Source organism: Cinclus cinclus, chromosome 2 (assembly GCF_963662255.1).
Source record: "Cinclus cinclus chromosome 2, bCinCin1.1, whole genome shotgun sequence".
NCBI classification, from domain to species: domain Eukaryota; kingdom Metazoa; phylum Chordata; class Aves; order Passeriformes; family Cinclidae; genus Cinclus; species Cinclus cinclus.
The window spans coordinates 116,400,793-116,417,154 of NC_085047.1; positions in this window are offsets into that span (position 1 = coordinate 116,400,793).

The following is a 16,362-nucleotide window of genomic DNA, read 5'->3' on the forward strand; positions in this document are numbered from 1 at the left end:
AGTGATGGCACAGGAGGAAGTCTCCACACTTCACTTGCCCTTCCATAAACTCTAGTTTTTCCTTTCTCTGCCTGATTCCCCAGCTCTGAAAAGCAGGGGTTAAAAACCGTAAAACTGCAATTCCAGGTGGCATCACCAGGAATAAGCATCCTGAAAATCCTTGGGCATGCAGAGAACTGCCACTGTCACTTCTGCTTCACAGAATTTAAACTAACACAGTCATAAATATGGATTTGCACAGTCCACACAACGCTGGAAGGAAGGCTTTACATTGGCAGGTGGTGTTTCCATGAAAATCACACTGATGGACTCAGGGAATGGTTTGGGTTGGAAGGACATTTAAGATCATCTCATTGCAGGCCCCTGCCAGGGGCAGGGACACCTTCTGCTACAAATTTTTATTTAAAGAAGGCCCTTTCCAAAGCTTCTCCCCATGTTTTTAATAACTTGATTTTAGTACAGTTAGATTTTCCAAGTAATTGGTCAGATCACTTTCCAGAAAGTCACTCCCCACACTCTGATGTCTTATATTTGTGAATGCCATGAATTCTCTAGACTGATTTGTTATTCCTCTACAGGAAACATCCATCCAGCCTCAGGTTTAAAAGACAGAGTGAAAATTCCCTGGCAGAGCTGCAGGATGACCCCTCATCCCAAAATGATCCCATTTGGAAGAGCCCTTCAAGCTCATCCAGCCCCACCATCCATCACCAGCTCCCAACCATGTCCCCAATCCAGAGGAACAATTCCAGGGAAGTTCCTGAGGAAGGCTGAGGCTCTCCAGCAGGATTTAGGGACTGAAGTTTAATTTCAGACAACTGAGGGCAGAGAGAAGCCAAGGAAAGCTCCCACCCTTGGCCCTGCTCTGTGCTGCTCACAGGTGAGAGCAGGCTGCAGAAAGACAAAATTCAGGAGCAGAAGCCCCACGGGTGGAATTTGGGCAGCTGGTTGATCTCATCAGGAGACTCTGCTGGTTCCAGCCAGCACAAAATCCAAGCTGTGCCCTGGGCCTGCATCAGGAAAGGCTCCCTGTTTAATGAAGGGCTTACACAGCACGTGACTTTAAGCTTGTGCTTAAAGCAAAACACATGGTGTGGGGCTTTACTGCAGCAGTCAGCTGGGAGGAAATAAAAACAGGAATAGGGCCAGGAAGCTTTGAGGACCTCGACTTTCTTTCAATTTTTTTTTTTTTTTTTTTTTTTAAATCTTTTGCCTAAAATCGACCTTCAAACCACAGAGATGGGTCCTGGGAATGAACAGACGCTTGAGGCTTTTACAGTCCTGGGGGCACAAAGAGATTCAGCACTTCCAAAGCACAGGCAAAGGATGATTCCAGGAGTATTTACACAAAGAGGCTGTGGTTCTACTATCCCTGGAAGTGTCCAGGTTGGACACTGGGTGGGATTTAAGGTCCCTTCCAACCCAAACCAATCAGTGACTCTGACTAAATCATACAAAAAATAGATTAGAAGCAACTTCATATTTCTGATCACTGATTTCTGTCTGTTGGTTTATGTCAATCTGCAAAACATCGACATCCCAGAATGTCAGTTGTCTAAATCCCAGAATTATCCAGCTGGGAAGAGCCCCCCAGGATGAGCCAGTGCCAGCCCAGCAGCAGCAGCATCACCCCAAACCCTGTCCCCAAGGGCCACATCCAGACTGCTCCTGAGCACTCCCACAGACAGTGACTCCAAACCTCCCTGGGCAGCTCATCCCAAGGCCTGACCGCTCTGACAGGGAAATTTTCTTTGCCAATCTCCAACCTGAGCCTCCCCCGGTGCCATTTGAGGCCATCTCCTCTCATTTTTGCCCTGCCCCTCCTGTCAGGGAGTTGTGCAGAGCCACAAGGTCCCCCCTGAGCCTCCTTTTCTCCAGGCTCAGCCCCTTTCCCAGCTCCCTCAGCCATTCTTGGAATCACAGAAAGGTTTGGGTTGGAAGGGACCTTAAAGCCCATCTCATTCCAACCCCAGAAAAGCTGCTGCTCATGGTGCCCCCAGCACACCCAACAACCCAGAGAGTTATGAACAGAATTTGTAATGCCACTCCCTCTTAAACTGCATTGGGGAACATGGAATTGCCATATTCCAGCTGAAAAAAATAATAAAAAAAAAATTTAAAAAGACATTCAAAGGGAGCTGTGAGAGGGCAAATACCCATGGGAATGGAGCCAGCTTCCTGCTTTGGCTTTGGAGAAACTCTACTTTGGTGCTTTTGGTACAGCCTGGGGTGCTCCAGGGCAGGGGCTTTCTCCAGGATTATATTTTCTTTCTGCTGGGATAACTTTCACAGGACCCCTGAATCCCCAAATCCCTGATGCTGGCAAAGCCCTCCCAGCCCTCGGAGTCCCAGCTGTGCCCCACGGCCACCTTGTCCCCAGCCCAGAGTTTTCAGAACTCCTCAATTAAAAAAGCAGAAAGGTCTTGCTGACAATGTAAATGAAAACAGCCAAAGGAATGGTGAAGGGAAGCAACTTACATTAAAAAAAAAAAAGGACAGAATTTTAAATGACAGAACTTTTAAAGTTAAGATTTAACTTTTTTTTCAAGTGGCAGTGATGTGGTACCTGAGACAAGGTCCTGCAGAAGGTCCAGGGAGTGGAGCTCAGGAAGGATAAAAACAGAGAGCGAGGAGAGCAGAACCCAGTGTGTGGAGCTGGTGGAACTCTGCACACAGAAATCTTAAAATTTCACTGATTGAGATCATCGAAATTCTGAGCTCCTGTGGTGAATCTGGACTAGAAAAAGCCCACAGACAGCTGCCCACCTGGATTTGGGCACACACAGCAGTTTTTGGCTTTATAACCCACACTCACCTCAGTCCTGACTCACTCCCACCCTGACTGAGGAGGAAAAATCAAGATTTTTCAGCACCAACAGCTCCTCAGTGAAGACAATTCCAAAGTTTACAGCAAGCACCAGGTGCAGCACAGACTCCACTGAATGGACATCCAGGTGTTCCAGGGAGCTGAGCCCCTGCTGCCCACGGATTTCTTACTTTCAGCACTCAAAATTCAGTTGCTGCTTTATAATCTAAGTTCTATTTAAGGCCCAGATTCATCACATCAGAGAAAAGAAGGTTTGGGGGTTTTTTTGTTTTTTGTTTGTTTTTTTTTTTTTTTTCTTTTTTTTTAACAGGAAAATCCAATTTCAGCCGGGCACGCTGCTTCTGGAGGCAGGGATGCAGCTGCTCCCATTTCATGATGCTGGGAGAGAGCTCCCAGCAAAGCTTTTCCTTTCTCATGTTTTAGTCCTTTCTCTGACTCTGCACAGCTCTGTGTGACATCACTCGAGGATATCTCAGCAGTGGTGCAAGGAAATTATGCTGCAGACAAGTAATCTCTGTCTCTGATGGGAATGAAATCATCCTCTGAATGGAGATAAATGATTTAGAGACCAAAAATGTCACCAAACTGGATAAATCCCCCTGCTTTTTTCCTTGGATAAAATCTATTACCTTGTGCTCATGGCCAGCTTTGACTAAAATCCATTTAACCCTGAAACTGAGGAAGAAATGTTCTGGGAGATGAGCAAGGCCTCGTGCTCCAGCAGGGTTGTTTGGCTGAGAGTTTGTGGTACAGAGAAATCCTTAGGAATCTTTGGAATTCTGAAATCTGCAGTCGTGATTCTGTTGAGTTTTCTATCTATAGATAATTAGATCATTTCAATTTAGAAATCGAATCTAACTGAATTAGATAAATGTTCTACTGCTTAAAATCAGCGGAGTGAATTTTAATGAGACTTCAAGTATATTCAGGTGGTAAAAAAAGAAAAAAATTCTGCTCTTTACAGAGGTTTTCTGATCCATAAAGAGCTTTTGCTACAGAAGGGGGGAAAAAAGCCCTTGAAGAGCAGAGAGCACAAGGCAGCAGGGACACTGAATTCCCAAGGAAAGGATATCTGGATGACCTTTGGGAACATTTGCCTTTGAAACACCTGGAATAATGGGTATTGTTATCTAAAGAAAATAAATGATATTGTTCCATGGGCAAATGGAAATCAGAGAGCACACAGTGAAAAACTCATAGGGAATTCTGATATTTTGTTCTTCCAGGGGATTTCTTGCTCAGGCTGATGTTTCTTAGAACATTATCATTGACAGAGCACCAAGAATTTCAATGTTGGCCTGGCCTAGGATAATATTCCCTAGCAGGGGAACTGCCAGGATTATTCCAGCGCTATTCATGTCTTCTTTTCTTGTGCATTTTCTCCCATTTTGGAGAAAATTTTACGTTTATTTTTACATTTCTCTGTATTTCAAACCATGGCATGGCCATTTTGGTGTCTGGGGAGATGCTGAGCTCTCCAGTTGGCTTTTTTTATTTTTCCCTTTTCCTGGAGAAACTCATGCCAACCTCTAACTAAAAACTAATCCAATCCCAGCTACAAAAATCTAGCTCCAGGTGAGGTAAAATACTCAAGCTTTGTAATACAGAAATAATTAGAAAAGCAGCTGGATTATTTTCTAGGCATTTTTAAATTACCAATATTTAGCCCATCACAAAAATGTTCCTCCCTTCTCCTTCTGCCTTTATTAATTCACAAATATTTTCAAAGCCCATGTTTAATCCTAACCTTTGGGGACCACGGAGTCACAACAAATGCTCTTATTCTCTAGGCTGCTCTCTCGTTTTGGCCATGATTTCCTCCCAGAAAGTGGAAGGCACCAAGTTTTAATTTTAATTTAATTTGAAGGTGAATTCTGGCTGGCAGAAGCAGCCTCAGCCAGCTCAGGAGGTACAGGATGGGATGGTTTGTAGAAGAGAAGGTCCCAAATGCTTTCTGCTTCCACAGGTTTAATTCCTTAGCTTTATGTTATCCCACCCTGCTCCACGTTTTAGTCCAGAGGGGTCAGCGAAGAGGGAAGAAATCACCTCCAGATGCTTTCTACACACTGAAAATCCCCATCTGATAAAGACTGTGGGTGGCTGCTGTTCCCATGCCAAATCCCAGGGATTTTGGTGGGTACAGGATAGAAAGGTCTAAAAGCTCTACTCAATAAAACATCAGAAATCAGTTTTAGTTTCCCACTGCCCCTTCCCCCCCCCCACCTCCCGTTTCCCTGTAACCCAAATCTTCCCTTCAAACAAACACGAACTGGACATTTACAAGGGATGCTCTTCACCGACTGTGAATAAAGCCTTGCTAAAATTTGGGATGATCCTCTAAACGTCACCCATAATTCGTGTTCGAAAAACCCAGCGTCCCATTCGAAACGACACTTCCCAGGTTCTTCCCTCTCAGCCGCTATGATGGGAACCCCTCTCCCAGAATTTTGGGGATCTGAAAGTCCAGGGAGAACTCCTTACGCCAGCGATTGCTGAAGGAGTGAGGAGCCAGAGGCAAGGTTAAATCGGGCGTTAATAACCAAATCACCTTAGCCAGGCTGACCCCTCGCCTGCCACATTTAAATGCCCCTCAGCACAGGGATCCTGCAGGAGGAGATTCCCCACGGAAATTCCTCGCAGCCCCTCACCCCTACCTTGACGAAGAGGGAGATGTCGTGTTCCTGCTTCTCATCTTCCTCCTCCTCATCCTCCAGGGCGCCTGGCGAGCCCGTCCCGTCCTCCTGGTGCTGCTCCCGGTCCCGCTCCCCGTTCAGGCTCCGATCCTCCGCACCCCACCCGCCCTCGGGGCCCGGGGCTCCTGTCCCCTCCGGAGCTCCTGTCCCCTCCGAAGCTCCTGTCCCCTCCGGAGCTCCTGTCCCCTCCGGAGCTGCCGGGCCCCGCTCCGCCTCCACCTCGCCACCGGGGCCGTCCGGGGAGCGGGCACCGCCAGCGGGGGCCCCTTGGGCGGGCAAGGCCACCTGAGCTGTCCCGCGGCTCTCGGCAGCGACTGTCACCTCAGCTGGGACTGTCACCTCAGCTGGGGCTGGCACATCAGCTGGGGCTGTCACCTCAGCTGGGGCTGGCACATCAGCTGGGGCTGGCACCGCATCCTCGGGGACTGTCACCTCAGCTGGGGCTGGCACATCAGCTGGGGCTGGCACCGCATCCTCTGGGACTGTCACCTCAGCTGGGGCTGGCACCGCATCCTCGGGGACTGTCACCTCAGCTGGGGCTGGCACCGCATCCTCTGGGACTGTCACCTCAGCTGGGACTGTCACCTCAGCTGGGACTGTCACCTCAGCTGGGGCTGGCACCGCATCCTCTGGGACTGTCACCTCAGCTGGGACTGTCACCTCAGCTGGGGCTGGCACCGCATCCTCTGGGACTGTCACCTCAGCTGGGACTGTCACCTCAGCTGGGGCTGGCACCGCATCCTCTGGGACTGTCACCTCAGCTGGGACTGTCACCTCAGCTGGGGCTGGCACCGCATCCTCTGGGACTGTCACCTCAGCTGGGACTGTCACCTCAGCTGGGGCTGGCACCGCATCCTTGGGGACATCCTCGGAGACTGTCACATCGGCCGGGGCTGGCACCGCATCCTCGAGGACATCTTTTGGGACTGTCCCTGCCTCAGCTGGGGATGGCACCGAATCCTCGGGGACTGTCACATCAGCTGGGGCTGGCTCCCGCACCTCATCCTTGGGGATTGTCCCCACCGCCTCCTCGGGGTCGGTCCCAGAAACCGGGGCTGCCTCCTGCAGCTCATCCTTAGGGATTGTCCCCAGCAACTCTTCGGGGACCGCCACGTCAGCCGGGGCTGCCTCCTGCTCTGCGTCTTCGGGGTCTGTCCCCACCGGGGCCACCCCCTCCGCAGCGACGGTCCCAGCCGGGGCTGCCTCCTGCACCTCACCCCTGGGGACCGCCACGTCAGCCGGGGCTGCCTCCTGCTCCGCATCTTTGGGGACCGTCCCCGCTGGACCTTCCTCCCGCACCTCATCCACGGGGAATGTCCCCACTGGAGCTGTCACTGCAGCCTCCCCGGGCTCTGTCCCCGACCGGGCTTCCTCCCTCAGAGCTTCCTCGGCATCTGTCCCGGACGGGGCTGTCGCGACAGCCTCCTCGGGCTCTGTTCCCTCTGGGACCGCGCGTCCCAGCGCCTCTCCGGGCTCTGTCCCCACCGGGACTGTCACCTCTGCTTCCCCGGGCTCTATCCCCACCGGGACTGTCGCCTCTGCTTCCCCGGGCTCTGTCCCCACCGGGAGTGTCACCTCTGCTTCCCCGGGCTCTGTCCCCACCGGGACTGTCGCCTCTGCTTCCCCGGGCTCTGTCCCCACCGGGACTGTCGCCTCTGCTTCCCCGGGCTCTGTCCCCACCGGGACTGCGGCCGCAGCCCCCTCAGGCTCTGGTTCTATCGGGACAGCCGTCGCCGCCTCCTGTGGCTCTCTCTCCGTCGGGGCTTCTTCCCTCACCGCCTCTCTCACCTGGGGCTCCGTCCCCGCCGGTGCCACCACCAGGTCCTCGGGCTCCGTCCCCGCCGGGGCTGCTTTTTTGGGCTCCGTCCCCGTCGGAGCAACCACTACGTCCTCGGGGTCCGTCCCCGCCGGTGCCACCGCCTCTCCCTCGGGCTCTGTCCCGGCCGGCGCGGAGCCCCCGGGCCCGTCCATCGGCCCCGCGGCCCCCGGCACCCCGCCCTGCTGCCCCTCGACCCCCGGGCTGTCCCCGCCGGGGTCCCGCCGCTCCTCGCTCGGTGTTCCCGAGTTCTCGGGGGAGCCGCTGTCCCCGGGGGCCTCCGGGCTCCGCTCCGCGGGCCCGTCCGGGGGCTCGGCCGCCCCCTCGGGGCACAGGCCCGGCCGAGCCCCCGCCGCCGCTTCGTCCTCGCCTCCCTCCCCCGGGACATCGCTGCGCTCCGGGGCCCGCCCCGGGCTCTCCGCCATACCGGACCGCCCGGGACCGCGCCACACGCGGGACGAGCCGGAGCGGAGGAGCGGCCGCGGAGCAGCGCCGGGCACGGCCGGGGGGAACGGGGCGGGGACAGCGCGGGGCCCGGGGCGGTGGAGCCGGGGCTGCGCTCCTCCCCCGAACCTGTCCCTGCTTCGCCACTCCGGGCACAGCCCCTGCCCTGTGTCACCGCTCCGGGCACAGCCCCTGCCCCATCCCATAGCTCCGGGCACAGCCCCTGCCCTGTCCCTGCTCCGGGCACAGCCCCTGCCCTGTCACCGCTCCGGGCACAGCCCCTGCCCTGTGTCACCGCTCCGGGCACAGCCCCTGCCCCATCCCATAGCTCCGGGCACAGCCCCTGCCCTGTCCCTGCTCCGGGCACAGCCCCTGCCCCATCCCATAGCTCCGGGCACAGCCCCTGCCCTGTCCCTGCTCCGGGCACAGCCCCTGCCCCATCCCATAGCTCCGGGCACAGCCCCTGCCCCATCCCATAGCTCCGGGCACAGCCCCTGCCCCATCCCATAGCTCCGGGCACAGCCCCTGCCCCATCCCATAGCTCCGGGCACAGCCCCTGCCCTGTCCCTGCTCCGGGCACAGCCCCTGCCCTGTCCCTGCTCCGGGCACAGCCCCTGCCCTGTCACCGCTCCGGGCACAGCCCCTGCCCTGTCCCTGCTCCGGGCACAGCCCCTGCCCTGTCACCGCTCCGGGCACAGCCCCTGCCCCGTCTCGCCGCTCCTGCCCGGGCAGACCCTGCCCAGCCACGCTGTGGAGCGGGGTCACGGCGCACCGAGCGCTGTCCTCGGCCATCCCCGCCCCGCCGGCACCGGAGCCTTTGCAGGGTGGCCAAAAATTTCCTCTTGCTGCGTGTGTGTGTGTGTGTGTGTGTGTGTGTGTGTCTGTCTGTGTGTCTGTCTGTCTGTCTGTGTGTCTGTCTGTCTGTGTGTCTGTGTCTGTGTGTCTGTGTCTGTGTGTCTGTCTGTCTGTCTGTGTGTCTGTGTGTGTGTCTGTCTGTCTGTGTGTCTGTCTGTCTGTGTGTATGTGTGTCTGTCTGTCTGTCTGTGTGTATGTGTGTCTGTGTGTCTGTGTGTGTGTCTGTCTGTCTGTCTGTGTGTCTGTCTGTCTGTCTGTGTGTCTGTGTGTGTGTCTGTCTGTCTGTCTGTGTGTATGTGTGTCTGTGTGTCTGTGTGTGTGTCTGTCTGTGTGTCTGTGTGTCTGTGTGTCTGTGTGTCTGTGTGTGTGTCTGTCTGTGTGTATGTGTGTCTGTGTGTCTGTCTGTGTGTCTGTCTGTCTGTCTGTGTGTCTGTGTGTCTGTCTGTCTGTCTGTCTGTGTGTCTGTGTGCGCGTCCCCTCCTGCGGTCCCCGCACCTGCCCGGGGCTCCCCGAGCCCCCCTAGCCCCGTTCGTGCCCTGCTTTGGTGCTCCCAGCGCTGCTGCTCCAGCCTGGCACACGCCTGCGGGCTGAGCCTTTGCTGGCCTCGGGTGTCATTTTCCACATCAGGTTCCCTCTCAACACCCGCACCGCTGTTGACGCACTGGAACTGGCGCAGCTCCCATGGTTGGGGGTCGCACGGTTTGTTAAAAACGGACGAAACATTTCGGGTTGCTCCGAATGTTGTTGGAAAGGGAAACGCGTCCTTATCAGCTGGGCAAAGTTGTAAAAGGGAACAACACAACACTCCGTGTAAAGAAATAAACACATGGGTTTGCATGCTTTTAAGTGGTTTTCATTCGCGTGCGAGTTTGCATTTAAATGGGGTGAGAAACTCCGTGTCCTGAGCGGAGCCGGCACTGGCGAAAGAAATAACAACTTTTCCTTCGGGTGAGGGAAATAATCCTAATTTTCTGAGTGCAGACAGAACAGTGGAGGCAGAGTTGGCTGACAAGAGTGAGATATTCTAATTAGAAAAGCCCAACAGTTAAACAGATTTATACTTGTGTAGACAATCCCACTTTTTATATTTGAGAGGGGACAGAGCAGGGATGGAACACGGGTTTGGGATGGGCGTGAAGGGGGAAGACGCAGCCAACAGGAGCAGGGAAATCCTACAGAATAAATCATTGCAGCAGGTCAAACACTCCGCCCCGATAAAAAATGAACAGACACATTAAATGAACAATCCTGCAGCTCTTGGATGCTCGCCCTGAGGGGCACCGCAAGTGAGACAAAAGAACAAAAGAACGGAGGTAGCTGTGCTGGAAGGAACGTTCCTGGCACATTTAGGAACAGAGGATCATGAACATTTCAGAGCATTTAGACCCAGCAGCTGCCAATGGAAGTTTGCAGGAGGAACCATCCTGAGGCAATTCTTTCCCCTATCTCCTACGGGGGTTTGATAGCAGCAGAATGCCACAACTCCATAACCTCTGGAGAGATAATATTGATTTCTTCATCCTCACCTTTGCTGAAGGGTTCTTAACCCTGGGCCCGAAGGTTGGACATACCAGAGAATTCCAGAAGCGTTTGGGTCAGAGGGGACATTGAAGATCATCCCCTGCCATGGCAGGGACACCTCCCCCTGTCCCAGGCTGCTCCAGCCCCAGTGTCCAACCTGGAACTGAACATTCCAGGGATCCAGGGGCAGCCACAGCAAATCTGGCAATTCCATCCCAGCCCCTCGTTACCATCCCATCCCAGGGAACAATTCCTAATTCCCAGTATCCCATCCAATGCTGCTCTGAAGCCATTCCCTGTGTCTTGTCCCTCCATCCCTTGGCAATTGTCTCTCTCCATGTTTCCTGCAGCTCCTCCAGGCCCTGCAAGGCCACCCTGAGCTCAGCCCAAAGCTTCTCCTGTGCAGGTGAACAATGCCAGCTCTGCCAGCCTTTCCTCCCAGCACAGCTGCTCCATCCCTCTGCTCATCCTGCTGCCTCCTCTGGGCTCTCTGCAGCAGCTCCAGCTCCTCCCTGTGCTGGGATCCAGGTTCCAGGTGAGCTCTCACCTGAGTGAGGGGGCTCAGGGACACAATCCCAAATCCCTCTCCTGACCCCACATTCCTGCTGGTGCAGCCCAGGGCAGGGTTGCAGATCAGATCCCCCAGGGCTGCTCCCAGCCGTGCTCGTGTCTGGCATTGTCCCAAACCAGGAGCAAACCTGGCACTGGGATTTATGGGACTCCCTGAGGCCCTGTGGGCCACTTCTAATAACAGATAGAAATAAATCGCCATTAAACAAACCCAGCAGAGTGGAGTTTGGCTTTTCCTGCTCCGCTGTCGGCAGCAGCTCGGGAGGGTTGGGAGAGGCAGAGGGGACGAATCTCCTGCCGCTGACGCAGCTCGGTGCCTCTGCTCGCTGCTATCGGCTCAATCCCTTCTCTCTCACAGGTATCCCCCTCCTGCCGCGGCTCGCTCGGCTCCTTCCCGTTCCCGGGGAGCAGCTCTGGAGCTCCCGTCCCTCTGTTCCCGTGGTGCCGGGACACGCTGCACTGCCCGAGGGCGCTGCCACCCTTGGATGCCACCCCAGATGTACAGGAGCTGTTTTCATCCAAGGTCACCCTGTTCCTCCTCCCGATTTTCCAACTCTGCCCCGGTAAATGGGCTCCTAAATGAGGCAGGAAAGAGAAATAACAGGAGAGGTAAAAGCTTTTTTTAATTTTTTTTTCATTAATTTCAGAGCAATCAGTAACAGCCCCTGTTACTGATTTACAGCGGGGCTCGGTCAGGAGTGCTGTGGAACAAACGGGTTTGTCAGGTAGAGCTGCTGAAAGGAAATAATAGAAAGAAATGTAACAACATGTCAGTAAAATCTTTGTCAAAGCTGTCTGGAGAGAGAGAAAGGTTGGGGTCCTAATGCTGGGAAAAGGAAAAATCATAGAAAAGAAAATAAAAAAATAGAAGAAAAGAACAGAAAGGAATATGAAGGGAAGGGAAGTTTTGGGAAGTTTTGGGAAGGGAAGTTTTGGGAAGTTTTGGGAAGTTTTGGGAAGTTTTGGGAAGTTTTGGGAAGTTTTGGGAAGGGAAGGGAAGGGAAGGGAAGGGAAGGGAAGGGAAGGGAAGGGAAGGGAAGGGAAGGGAAGGGAAGGGAAGGGAAGGGAAGGGAAGGGAAGGGAAGGGAAGGGAAGGGAAGAGAAGAGAAGAGAAGAGAAGAGAAGAGAAGAGAAGAGAAGAGAAGAGAAGAGAAGAGAAGAGAAGAGAAGAGAAGAGAAGAGAAGAGAAGAGAAGAGAAGAGAAGAGAAGAGAAGAGAAGAGAAGAGAAGAGAAGAGAAGAGAAGAGAAGAGAAGAGAAGAGAAGAGAAGAGAAGAGAAGAGAAGGAAAATAAAACAAAATAGAAAGAAAAAAAAGAAAAAAGGAAAAGGGCAAAAGAGAAACAAAAGATTAAAATAGGAAAAGAAAAAGGCAAAAGAAAGAGAAACAAAAAGAAGAGAAAGAAACAAAGAGAAAGAAAAAAAGAAGAAAAATAAAGAGGAGAAAAGGAAAAAAAGAAAAAAAAAGGAGAAGGAAAAAGGAAATGATTGTGGCATAACCTGCATGAAAATAAAATAAAATGGTCATTTTGAAAAAGACAAATTCTCATTGTACTTCCTGATTGCACATGTAACTTACTTCTATATCAGCAACTGGAATATTTATATTGCTACTTTGAAATATTCCAGGTTTTATTTTCACAATCAATAATTCTCACAAATTCACTGAGGTGGGAAGAGCCCTTCAGGATGACCCAGCCCTGCTGTCACCCCAGCTTCACCCCTGAACCATGTCCCCAAACAATTCATATTAAACTTCAAAGTTCCTTCAGTTTTGCAAGGAAGAATTGGAATAAAAGCCGAGATCAAGTAGAAATGCTGCAGAATGGGGAGGGGAAATTAAAAGCTATGAAAAATGAAATGAAATTTAAAACAAGAGTATAAATAAAAAACAACTGAACTGTGATTAGGGGTTATATCCCAAGAAATTATTTCAAGAAGCACAATAAACTGAGAAACATTTAAAATAAATGAGAGTTTTATACAATAGAAGTTAAAATAATAGAGTTCAAGACAATCTGGACACTTCAAATAAAGTGAAGAAAATCTCTGGGAGCTTCCAAAAGCTTTGAGTTATTTCCAGGCTCCCAGTAAAATGCTCTGATGGATTTAATTAAGGCTCATTATCGAATTTTATAGAGCAAATGTGAGAAAAGCAGCGATTATAACCCAGAAAACATCGAGCACCGAGTTTATTTCTTTAATTCAGAGTACATCGTGTCTCTTTGCTACCTTGCCTGCTTCGTTATTCTATTGCTTCATCAAGATAGTGCTGCTTAACCAAAATGAAAGGAAAATAAAATATTCTTTTGGACAATGAGCAGGTTTAAAGTACTTAAATACATATATATACTTAAATAGCGAAAATTACAAAGTTTTTTTTTTTTGCACGCTTTGTTGCTGTTTTTCTCCTTTTAATTTTTCTTTTTTTTTTAACACACTCTGGAATGATTCGTTCAGAATTTAAGTCTGAGCTGTTCCAGTTCCCATGGGACGCTGGGAATTCAGAAGGAAGAGAGGGAGAGGTGGGATTCAGCATGAAGAAGCTGCTTCTTCTTCTTCTGCTTCTGCTTCTTCTTCTTCTTCTTCTTCTTCTTCTTCTTCTTCTTCTCCTTCTTCTTCTTCTTCTTCTCCTTCTTCTCCTCCTTCTTCTCCTTCTTCTCCTCCTTCTTCTCCTTCTCCTCCTCCTCCTTCTTCTTCTTTTCTTCTTCTTCTTTTCTTCTTCTTTTCTTCTTCTTCTTTTCATCTTTCTTCTTTTCTTCTTCTTCTTTTCTTCTTCTTCTTTTCTTCTTCTTCTTTTCTTCTTCTTCGCTTCTTCTTCTCTTCTTCTTCTTCTTTTCTTCTCCTTTTTCCTCTTCTTCTTCCTCTTATTCTTCCTCCTCTTCCTCCTCTTCCTCCTCCTCCTCCCTGCTTGTTCAGCCTCACTTTTGAGGAGTTTCTTGGATTTCTGTGCTCTCCAGCCTTTTCCCCGATCCCCTCAGCACAGATGGCACTGCCGGCATTTCCACCAGGGCATCATCGCTCCCTCTTCCTTTCCTTGGAGCCCCCTCCCAGCCACGAAATAATGGAATTTCACACCAACTTCCCCACAGAAAACTCAGGAACTCGGGGCAAACCTCCCTGTATTCTGAAAGCACTAAAACATTCTTCTCCAACACAATTTTTTCGCTTGCAACTTTGTCATTTTAAATAGGATCTAGAACTAGCTTATATGCAAATACCAGGGTTTGGGGTTATTTTATTTTTCCATCTCAAAAGGTGTTAATATTCAGTGTTAATATAGAAATATTGATAATATTGTGTTCATATTCTTACATAGTTGATTTTTTTATACCACAAGCCATTGGTGGAAGTTTTATACCACAAATAATCCTTATCTCCAGCCAGGCAGGTTGTACCTGTCTGTGTTTACCCTAACAAATCCCTCCCTCCAACCCATGCTGGGGAACCCAGTTAAATTCCACCCTATTTCTGGAGCACCAACTTCCCTCTAATTCCCAGTTTCCCAGTGCAAAATATCAAGAGCAAAAGGAATTTTTTTTTTTCCTTACCTCTGGTTGCAAAAAAAAAAATAAAAAAATAAAAAAAAAAAAAAAAAAAAAGAAAGAGACAACTTTGATCTGCAGTCAGGAAAGAAAGGAGTTACAATAATCCCAGTGAGCCCAGCCTAATTAATAACCCCCAGGGATAAAAGTTGTTCCCACCAGACTGCGAGGGGATCTTCGCTTGTGACTAAAGTCTGTCATCTGTGCGCATTAATTAATTAATTAATTAATACCTGCACTCATCCTTTAATAAAGAAGGTGTGCGCTAATCCTTCCCGAGGCCGAACTCCGAAAATCAAATGTATTAGCCAAGGGCTGTTTTAGAGACAGATGGGGTGTAAAGAGCTTGAGGAACAGGGGAGTGTGGAGAGATTAATTGTTAAGTAATTGAGTGATGAGTGCGGGCAGCGCGGAACGAGAAATCCAAAGCCCCGGAATCCCACTGGGACAGGTCCGAGTTTACCATTTAACATTCAACATTCCCAAAATTCCTTTGGGAATCCGAAGAATGACAAAGGAACCTCTTCACCTGTCCCTGGCTCTCTCTGTTCCTGCTTGCCTCCCCTGTCCCAGCGCCCTCCCATGGCTCGGTTCCAGCAAAACAACAAAAATCTCTTTTTCCTGGGCTCCTGCGAGGTCTGTAACAAATTGTTCCTGTCGTGATTGTATCAAGAACTCCTCCTGAAATTTGTGTCCTACAAAGAGAATTAACGGCGGGGCTGTGGGAGCTGCTCGTCCTTAGCTCTGCCTTTGTAAGTCTCCCGTGAATATTTAAAGAGTTAATCTTTTGTTAGGCTTAAACCCTGCGCCGATGTTCGCCAGCAGGCACTGGTTAGCACTGAAGGGGATTTTTATTTGTTGGCTTTTGTTAGCGGTCAGGGACTGGTTATCACCGAGAGGGTTTGGTTTTTGTTGGCCTTGAAATGCTCACCTTGTGAGAATTGGAAGCAGGGAACGGGTAAATAAAGGAAAATAGGATGGCGGCGTTAATGGGTGAGATGTGCAGGGAACGGGGACAGGCAGGCAGCTCTCCTGTGGTTGCATCAGATCAGGACACAAATCCCGGGTCAAACTGGAAACCTGAGGGAAACCTGGCACCTAGCCAAAGGAGATGAGTATGAACCCAAAATATTGCATCACCCAAAGGAGCTGTGTAAGAACCCAGAATATTGAATCACCCAAAGGAGCTGTGTAAGAACCCAGAATATTGAATCACCCAAAGGAGCTGTGTAAGAACCCAGAATACTGAGGCACCCAAAGGAATTGTTTAGGAACCCAGAATATTGAATCACCCCGAGGAGCTGTTTAAGAACCCAGAATACTGAATCACCCCGAGGAGTTTTAAGAACCCAGAATACTGAATCACCCAAAGGAGCTGTTTAAGAACCCAGAATACTGAATCACCCCGAGGAGTTTTAAGAACCCAGAATACTGAATCACCCCAAGGAGTTTTAAGAACCCAGAATACTGAATCACCCCAAGGAGTTTTAAGAACCCAGAATACTGAATCACCCCAAGGAGTTTTAAGAACCAAGAATACTGAATCACCCCGAGGAGCTGTTTAAGCTGCAGGGAGCCTGAGGAAGTTCTGCCACAGGGAGCTCCAGAGGGACCCTCCTGTCCCAGCCCATCCAGAGCAAAGCTGAGCTCATGGGGCCTCGAGGGCTTCTCAGGGGTGCACCAAACACAGGAATCATGGACTTGTGGAATATCTGAGTTGGGAGAGACCCACGAGGATCAGAGTCCTGCTGCTGGCCCTGCACACAGACCCCAGCAATCCCCCCGTGCCTGGGAGCAGTGTCCATACACACAAACGTCACCCCCTGGAGTCAGTCCTTGTGTCCTTCACCTACACCCAAAATTCCACACAAAACTCCTTCCACAAAATCCCCACCACTCCCTGAATGTTGCTTTGCTGTTCATTCCCACTGCAGAATCCTGAGGTGAGCCACGTCCTTCCAGCAGTGTCCTGTCCATGGAGACATCAGGCAGAGCTTTGGGAAGGGACTTGTGTTACACCTGGATCCCAGCACAGGGAGGAGCTGGAGCTGCTGGAGAGAGCCCAGAGGAGGCAGCAGGATGAGCAGAGGGAT